Below are 10,361 nucleotides of genomic sequence, written 5' to 3'. Positions count from 1 at the left end.
ATATATATATATATTTATTTATTATTTATTTAACACTTTTTGCACAACATATACATAAAGTGAGAGAATTAGGAAACAATCGAAGAAAAAGAAAATAAAAAAAAAAATGGTGCGCAAAGGCGGTCTTATCGCTTATAGCGATCTCTAACAGACAACCTTTGGTGAAAGAATTTTGTAAGAGAACAGGTAAGTGCATTTACATATAAAAAGGTGATACTAAATATTTAATAAACTACACATATCTACATCCCACTAACCACATATAATAACACATACATACATACACATACATACACATATACATACATACAAATATATATATATATAATTATTATATAGCATATACATATTATATATAATTATTGAGTATAAAATTATATATCGATAAATTATAAACCACATACTATTTCATACATACATACATACATACCTTACTTGGAAATGGACAAATAATAGCTTTCAAGCGGTATTTAAAAATACTCAACGAATTCGACTGCCGAATATATGTAGGCAGTGCATTCCAAAGTTTGATGGTTTTTGCAGTAAAAGAGTTACTGTAGGTTTGTGTCCGGCTGCAGGGGGTAACTAGTTTATTATCATCCGAAGAACGCAGGTTGTGTGCGCTATCGCAACCAAGAAATTTAAAGCGTTCTTTAAGGTAAGATGGTGTGTGATCGATATAAAGAATAGAGTAGAGAAGAGATAAGGCGTGTAGATTTCTTCGTAGTCTGATTGGCAGCCACTTTAACTGAGACCGATACTCAGAGACATGATCAAACTTTCGCAGACCAAAAATAAATCTTATGGCTATATTTTGCAGCCCTTCTAATTTATTTAGGAGGTCTTCAGTTAAATCCATGTAGCAGACATTACAGACATAGTCCAGTATTGGTAAGAGGAACGTATTAGCTAAGCTGATCTTTTCCTTGATAGGCAATAGCTTTTTCCATCGCCTTAAAAAATCAATGATAGCGAAAATCTTACTACTCATTTCAGCAATTTGAGGTACCCAGGAAAAGGAAGCATCAAGAAGTAGTCCAAGATTTCTAACAGTCTCTTGCATGTGTAATATTTGGCCCTCAAATAAGATTGGAGGTAGATGTTTATCTTGGACCCTCGTCAGAAGCTTATGACTGCCAAATATAGCCACTTGCGACTTGCTCGGGTTTACTTTGAGACCGTAAGATTTACACCATTCAGATATCTTTGCCAAATCATGATTCAAGGTTGCAGCTGCCTCATCGATACTGTCTAAAGGAGCGGTAACGTAAATTTGTAGATCATCAGCATATAGATGATAAGAGGAGGAAATAAGTGAAGAGAGAGTGTTAATGAATATAGAAAAGAGAAGAGGAGAGAGCACACCACCTTGTGGGACACCGGAAGGAATATCTAGGTAGGATGAATATTTATTATTAGCAATTATGCATTGCTGTCGGTTAAACAGATTCGAGCGGAACTATTCAATGACAGTATAATCTATGCTTAGCGATCTTAGGATTGCCAAGCATATGTCATAGTCGATATTATTAAAAGCATTTGAAAAGTCAAGGAGAGCTAGTACAGTCACGGATTTGTTATCAATACCCTGGCGAATGTCGTCACATACCTTAACAAGAGCTGTAACTGTACTATGGCCTAATCTAAACCCAGATTGAAAAGGGCACAGGATTTTATTAATAGTGAGGAATTGGTTTAGTTGAGAGTGAACAACACGCTCTAACACCTTTGAAAGAAATGGAAGAACAGAAATAGGTCTAAAATGAGAAGGATTGGAAACTTTGGGAATCGGAATCACGAGAGCTTTACGCCATACAGAAGGGAAAGCACCATGTAATAAAGAATAGTTAAATATATGGCATAAAGTAGGCAATATATTGTTTATCGATAATAAATATCATAGATTATTCTACATCATACACGATCTCGACCTATGATATCGCGTCAATTTAATGTCTATACAAGAGCTAGAAAAGAAAGAGAGAGAAAAGGCTATACAAGATATTTTTTTTAGAATAGGAAGGCGGACGAGCATATGGGCCACCTGATTGTAAGTGGTCACCAACGCCCTTAGACATTGGCATTCTAAGAAATGTCAACCATCGCTTTCATAGCCAATACGCCACCAACCTTGGGAACTAAGATTTTATGTCCCTTGTGCCTGTAATTACACTGGCTCCCTCCCCCTTCAAACCGAAACACAACAATACCAAGTACTGCTGTTTTGCGGTAGAATATCTGATGAGTGGGTGGTACCTACCCAGACGAGCTTGCACAATATTAAATAAAAAAAACTCTTTCGTCCTCAATGCGTCACCAACCTTAGGAACTAAGATGTTATGTCCCTAGAACGTTACACTCGCGCACTCGTCCTTTAATGAACACAACAATACCAAGTATGTAGAGGCGGTACAATACGTGATGAATAGGTACCCAAGCAAGCACAATCCCTACACCAAGTAAATTCTTTCGATACTAAATACTGACAATTAAAATATAAATTCAAACATACAACGAGTCGTTTGAAATTATAACAATACAAAAGCAACTCAATGTATTAAAAAAATTAGTAAACTGTAACTTCAGTTAGACTAGCAACTAGTGTTACATTATATTAATAAAAAATGTTATTAAATCGAATAGAATTTTCACGAAATTTAGACTAACTCATTCGTTCACTCATTTAGTGATGACTGATTTCCGCATACCGATTTAGAAAAACGCTCATCTGTTATTTGTAATTGTAATTACACTGCAACACGGGCGTTAAAAATAAATTGTATCTGTTCAGGTGGGTAACGCGTATTTAGATTATCATTCAAATCATTCACTTGTTCTTTTCGTCTTTTCATAATGGATAATCCGTATCGCCCCGTTTTTCTAGTAGTTAGATATACGAGTACGGCCGCAGAGAGTTTTAAGATTTTTTTAAATATCTAATGAGACTTGCTGCCGTTGGCGAAATCAGTCAGGTAATTCTTTAAAATGACGATTCAAAAATTGCTAAAGTCTATTTGTATAAGGAATGTTTTCATTGATTGTATCTTTGGTCTAATTGGTTGAAGATTTTGAAGCTATCATACCCAGGTTCGTCCCATAAAAAAGTCATTCACACAAAAATGTGCGTCACATCATTATTTTATCTGAGGACATTGTTATCAAAAAAATCAATCGAACATGCGACCTTATTAACACAAATTAAATATATGAAATTTCAGCAGTACAGTCCCGGATTCAAACTCGCAATCTCCGTATACAATTGCCATGTTTTAAACCACTGCTCAACTCAATTCTTTGATAAATATAATGTTCTATTTAAAGGCTATCAACGAAAGTTCGTGATTAAATATCAAAATTTGACATACATAACGAGGAAAAAAAATAACATCTGTTTCGTCCACTAAATGCGTGTGTTATCAATTAGTGACGTCATATCATCATCGCAAACACAAGTAATGAGTTATATAATTATATATATTTGGATTACGTATAGCAGCAACTCCCTCGTCTTATTCTCATTCATTAACATCGTTCAGACAATTATACTACATTGCTGGTAATGGGGCTCTCCCAATATGTTCTGAGGCTTTCTCTCAAGTTATTTACAAATTAATCTCAAGTTCAAATCAAGTTCAATTAAATATATAATAAATATATAGTATAAGTATTAATATTAATATTAAAAAAATATTCTTTCTTAATATTAATGCGAGAAAATGGTATGTGTGAAAAAGAAAATCCTGTCGTATCGATCATCCTGCTATGCTATGTTGTGTGGTCCAATCCGTGGTCTGCACTCTAGGACTCCTCTGCTTTAAAGACCATCGTTCCTTTAACATATTGTTCATATAAACTGTCATTTCAGGTATTCCCTCATTCTCATAATCCGATGGGACGGCAATCCGACACGGCCGGAAAGAGTTTAGGCGAACGATTAACGGCTTTAATTACTTTCCGAGGCAAGGGAATGTACACACTTCCAACTTCTATACTCCGGGCTGGTATTGAGACTGTTATTGGCCTGACCTGGGGTTTGAACCCGGAACCTCGGAATCTGCGGTCTAAGTCCAACGAGGCGAAGGATGGAATTTTAATTAAGTTATAGATAAAATATAAAAAGTTATAGTTACAACTTATTAATAAAGCCTTTGGAGCTTTAATATCGACAAAGCTTAATTCAAACTTAATCGGCTCTACAAAATTGGGGCATTACAGAAGAGCTCTATTGTATTATATTTTACAAAGCAACCTGTGTTGTGGATAATACCGCAAGTGATTCCACTGCTGGACAAAATCTATCTATCTATATATAGTAAAAAAATACTTACAATTTAATAAATATACATAACTTATTACAGAAGATGTAACACATTTCATAGAAGGTTTAAGTATATAATATTTTTACATACGTATCTGCGCTTCGTAGTTAGTTTTAAATTTTCCTATTATCGTGACATGTGCGCATTTCATGATCTTATATATATTTGTTCAGAATAAAAACCCGCTAATGTTAAGAAATACTTGTAATTTTTTATCTATTCGTAAAACTAATGTAATATATTATTATCAGCATTATATGATATCGTCAAAGGTTAATAGGTCAAGCCAGTTACCTTCTTAGAAATATTGCGTAAGTAGGCGTAGTTGTTATACGATCATTACAGTTAAAACACGTCTTGAACAATTAAACAAAATGAGAAGTGTATACTGTTTATGTATTATTGTGAATCTACTATTGCTTACTAGCGATGGTGATGCAGGATTAGCCAAAGGAATAATCAGCTCAATTCACGATACAACTCACAAGGTCCTCGATGATATCCATCATGCATTAAATTTTAAAGAAGATCCAAAAAAGGGAACAGCTGGTGTAGTTACCGTTGCTGATAATAAAACTAACGATGACAATAAGTTCGTTGCAACATCTACTGCGGCTTATAACGATAAAGAATTAAATAAGGAAGTAACCGGTTTTGTTAAAACTAAGGAAGAAGATGACACCAAATTGAATTTTGTATCGAATCCAACAACTGAAGCTACAGTGAATTTTACTTCTACCGTTAAAGAGGGACGAGAACATCTCTTGGGTGGGTGTTCTACAGGCTACTTCAGAACCGAAGATGGCAGATGCAAATGTGTTTTTGGGCAAAAGTGTAAGTACAATATTGGTTGAAATGTATGTTGAACAATATTGATTATACCGATTGATATAACATTATATGGTTTTATTTTAATTAACATAATTTTAATAGGTGTTGAATTGAAATATATATATATATATTAGACCTACTTCGATATATAGATATCGAAGTAGGTCTAATAATTATATTCAAATACAGTAAAAACTGTTTTATCGAGACAATTAATCTAACTTTCAGTACGTGCGAACACTGCCTGTTCACTATCACTACTGAAGAAACAGTGGTGACTTGGACAGTTGATATATAAATATAATTACAAAATTCCGTTTAGAAAATACAAGGATTTGTAACTAATTTAGAGACATAAAGGCGTAAAGCTAATGAACCATTTGCAAGGAACAATTCTAAAAATACAATTGGACTTTAACAGCGAATCAAAATATATTGAATGCGATACAAAATATAAAAGTAAATAATAGATTTATTAATGAAAAAATAAATAAAGAAATGCCTTAGTAATTAGGAATAAAATAAATATAGCTATATATAGCATATTATATACCAACTATAGCTCTTTTTATTGAATAGACATTGGCAGTGTAAGAAATGTTAAGCATCGCTTACAACGCCACTGCGCCACATAGCTTGGGAAATAAGATGCTATGTCCCTTGTGCGTGTAATTACACTGGCTCACTCACCCTTCAAACCGGAACACAACAATACCAAGTACTGCTGTTTTGCGGTAGAATATCTGATGAGTGGGTGGAACCTACCCAGACGAGCTTGCACAAAGCCCTACCACCATCTAAAATAGCATAACAAATCTTGATGGTACTATATTGATCTTAAATGGAACATGCTATTTTTAAAACATTGTTATCAAGTCCATATATCTACTTTGTAAGACTCACTGTCTTACAATGTTAATCTAGGTTTACGACTTTTCTTTAATAAAAAAAGATTGTATACTGTATACGTTTGTAACAAAGTTTCTAACTATAAAGATAATAATTAATAAGCAACTTTTTTATATCTATCGCTTTTAGAATAACCATTTTTTTTTCTCGATAATGAATATATATCCAAAATATAGAATATATATCCAAAATGAATTTCTCCAAACATATGACTCCAGTAGTACCTATTCAGGAATTAGAGGTATTTAGAACTATAAGTAGCCGTTAATAATTTAAACAAAATCTCACGTACAAGAAACTAGGACATGGCTGTTTAATCATATTAAAAATTGTAAATAATTACAAAATTATACTAAAAAAAAACAAATACGTTGTTTCCTTCGACGGTTCTCAGGTGTTTATTTTCTGAAATGTTCGCAGTTACTCTGACTAGCTTTTAATACATTTCTTCAATCAAACAGTAACATACGTATTTTAAATTTAATAAAGTAAATTTGTGAAGCTTGCAATTGGACTCTGATAAAGCTGATCAGACAACTGAAATGGAAATCAAAGACAATCTGGAAGATGAATTACTTTCAATAAACGTAGCGTATATATAAATACATAGCCTATTCTAATTCAAGGGAGTAAAGATACGCAAACTATAGATATGCATATAACTATAGATATGCATATGCATATTCCATGCAATTTGCTAATAGCTTTGCTTTATTATGCGCTACAAACTGGTCTTGATGAATAGATCTTTATTTATAATACAACACTTTCACTTAACTAGTTATATTGACTTTATATATATATATATATATATATATATATTTATTATTTATTTAACACTTTTTGCACACCATATACATAAAGTGAGAGAATTAGGAAACAATCGAAGAAAAAGAAAATAAAAAAAAAAATGGTGCGCAAAGGCGGTCTTATCGCTTATAGCGATCTCTAACAGACAACCTTTGGTGAAAGAATTTTGTAAGAGAACAGGTAAGTGCATTTACATATAAAAAGGTGATACTAAATATTTAATAAACTACACATATCTACATCCCACTAACCACATATAATAACACATACATACATACACATACATACACATATACATACATACAAATATATATATATATAATTATTATATAGCATATACATATTATATATAATTATTGAGTATAAAATTATATATCGATAAATTATAAACCACATACTATTTCATACATACATACATACATACATACCTTACTTGGAAATGGACAAATAATAGCTTTCAAGCGGTATTTAAAAATACTCAACGAATTCGACTGCCGAATATATGTAGGCAGTGCATTCCAAAGTTTGATGGTTTTTGCAGTAAAAGAGTTACTGTAGGTTTGTGTCCGGCTGCAGGGGGTAACTAGTTTATTATCATCCGAAGAACGCAGGTTGTGTGCGCTATCGCAACCAAGAAATTTAAAGCGTTCTTTAAGGTAAGATGGTGTGTGATCGATATAAAGAATAGAGTAGAGAAGAGATAAGGCGTGTAGATTTCTTCGTAGTCTGATTGGCAGCCACTTTAACTGAGACCGATACTCAGAGACATGATCAAACTTTCGCAGACCAAAAATAAATCTTATGGCTATATTTTGCAGCCCTTCTAATTTATTTAGGAGGTCTTCAGTTAAATCCATGTAGCAGACATTACAGACATAGTCCAGTATTGGTAAGAGGAACGTATTAGCTAAGCTGATCTTTTCCTTGATAGGCAATAGCTTTTTCCATCGCCTTAAAAAATCAATGATAGCGAAAATCTTACTACTCATTTCAGCAATTTGAGGTACCCAGGAAAAGGAAGCATCAAGAAGTAGTCCAAGATTTCTAACAGTCTCTTGCATGTGTAATATTTGGCCCTCAAATAAGATTGGAGGTAGATGTTTATCTTGGACCCTCGTCAGAAGCTTATGACTGCCAAATATAGCCACTTGCGACTTGCTCGGGTTTACTTTGAGACCGTAAGATTTACACCATTCAGATATCTTTGCCAAATCATGATTCAAGGTTGCAGCTGCCTCATCGATACTGTCTAAAGGAGCGGTAACGTAAATTTGTAGATCATCAGCATATAGATGATAAGAGGAGGAAATAAGTGAAGAGAGAGTGTTAATGAATATAGAAAAGAGAAGAGGAGAGAGCACACCACCTTGTGGGACACCGGAAGGAATATCTAGGTAGGATGAATATTTATTATTAGCAATTATGCATTGCTGTCGGTTAAACAGATTCGAGCGGAACTATTCAATGACAGTATAATCTATGCTTAGCGATCTTAGGATTGCCAAGCATATGTCATAGTCGATGTTATTAAAAGCATTTGAAAAGTCAAGGAGAGCTAGTACAGTCACGGATTTGTTATCAATACCCTGGCGAATGTCGTCACATACCTTAACAAGAGCTGTAACTGTACTATGGCCTAATCTAAACCCAGATTGAAAAGGGCACAGGATTTTATTAATAGTGAGGAATTGGTTTAGTTGAGAGTGAACAACACGCTCTAACACCTTTGAAAGAAATGGAAGAACAGAAATAGGTCTAAAATGAGAAGGATTGGAAACTTTGGGAATCGGAATCACGAGAGCTTTACGCCATACAGAAGGGAAAGCACCATGTAATAAAGAATAGTTAAATATATGGCATAAAGTAGGCAATATATTGTTTATCGATAATAAATATCATAGATTATTCTACATCATACACGATCTCGACCTATGATATCGCGTCAATTTAATGTCTATACAAGAGCTAGAAAAGAAAGAGAGAGAAAAGGCTATACAAGATATTTTTTTTAGAATAGGAAGGCGGACGAGCATATGGGCCACCTGATTGTAAGTGGTCACCAACGCCCTTAGACATTGGCATTCTAAGAAATGTCAACCATCGCTTTCATAGCCAATACGCCACCAACCTTGGGAACTAAGATTTTATGTCCCTTGTGCCTGTAATTACACTGGCTCCCTCCCCCTTCAAACCGAAACACAACAATACCAAGTACTGCTGTTTTGCGGTAGAATATCTGATGAGTGGGTGGTACCTACCCAGACGAGCTTGCACAATATTAAATAAAAAAAACTCTTTCGTCCTCAATGCGTCACCAACCTTAGGAACTAAGATGTTATGTCCCTAGAACGTTACACTCGCGCACTCGTCCTTTAATGAACACAACAATACCAAGTATGTAGAGGCGGTACAATACGTGATGAATAGGTACCCAAGCAAGCACAATCCCTACACCAAGTAAATTCTTTCGATACTAAATACTGACAATTAAAATATAAATTCAAACATACAACGAGTCGTTTGAAATTATAACAATACAAAAGCAACTCAATGTATTAAAAAAATTAGTAAACTGTAACTTCAGTTAGACTAGCAACTAGTGTTACATTATATTAATAAAAAATGTTATTAAATCGAATAGAATTTTCACGAAATTTAGACTAACTCATTCGTTCACTCATTTAGTGATGACTGATTTCCGCATACCGATTTAGAAAAACGCTCATCTGTTATTTGTAATTGTAATTACACTGCAACACGGGCGTTAAAAATAAATTGTATCTGTTCAGGTGGGTAACGCGTATTTAGATTATCATTCAAATCATTCACTTGTTCTTTTCGTCTTTTCATAATGGATAATCCGTATCGCCCCGTTTTTCTAGTAGTTAGATATACGAGTACGGCCGCAGAGAGTTTTAAGATTTTTTTAAATATCTAATGAGACTTGCTGCCGTTGGCGAAATCAGTCAGGTAATTCTTTAAAATGACGATTCAAAAATTGCTAAAGTCTATTTGTATAAGGAATATTTTCATTGATTGTATCTTTGGTCTAATTGGTTGAAGATTTTGAAGCTATCATACCCAGGTTCGTCCCATAAAAAAGTCATTCACACAAAAATGTGCGTCACATCATTATTTTATCTGAGGACATTGTTATCAAAAAAATCAATCGAACATGCGACCTTATTAACACAAATTAAATATATGAAATTTCAGCAGTACAGTCCCGGATTCAAACTCGCAATCTCCGTATACAATTGCCATGTTTTAAACCACTGCTCAACTCAATTCTTTGATAAATATAATGTTCTATTTAAAGGCTATCAACGAAAGTTCGTGATTAAATATCAAAATTTGACATACATAACGAGGAAAAAAAATAACATCTGTTTCGTCCACTAAATGCGTGTGTTATCAATTAGTGACGTCATATCATCATCGCAAACACAAGTAATGAGTTATATAATTATATATATTTGGATTACGTATAGC

At 33.7% G+C, this 10,361-nt stretch overlaps 1 protein-coding gene across 1 annotated transcript in view; it reads left to right on the top strand.

The window, feature by feature from the left end:
* The first annotated feature begins 4,625 nt into the window (after window positions 1-4,625).
* LOC126777865 (uncharacterized) overlaps window positions 4,626-10,361 on the top strand; it is a 99,743-nt gene continuing 94,007 nt past the window's right edge. Inside the window, exon 1 of the mRNA XM_050501114.1 lies at window positions 4,626-5,153. The gene's annotated coding sequence lies outside the window, so the exon portion shown is untranslated. The remainder of the gene's footprint in view (window positions 5,154-10,361) is intronic.

Source organism: Nymphalis io, chromosome 24 (assembly GCF_905147045.1).
Source record: "Nymphalis io chromosome 24, ilAglIoxx1.1, whole genome shotgun sequence".
Taxonomy (NCBI): Eukaryota; Metazoa; Arthropoda; class Insecta; order Lepidoptera; family Nymphalidae; genus Nymphalis; species Nymphalis io.
The sequence above is the reverse complement of the archived record's forward strand: the minus strand, read 5'-3'. Positions and strand labels throughout refer to the sequence as shown.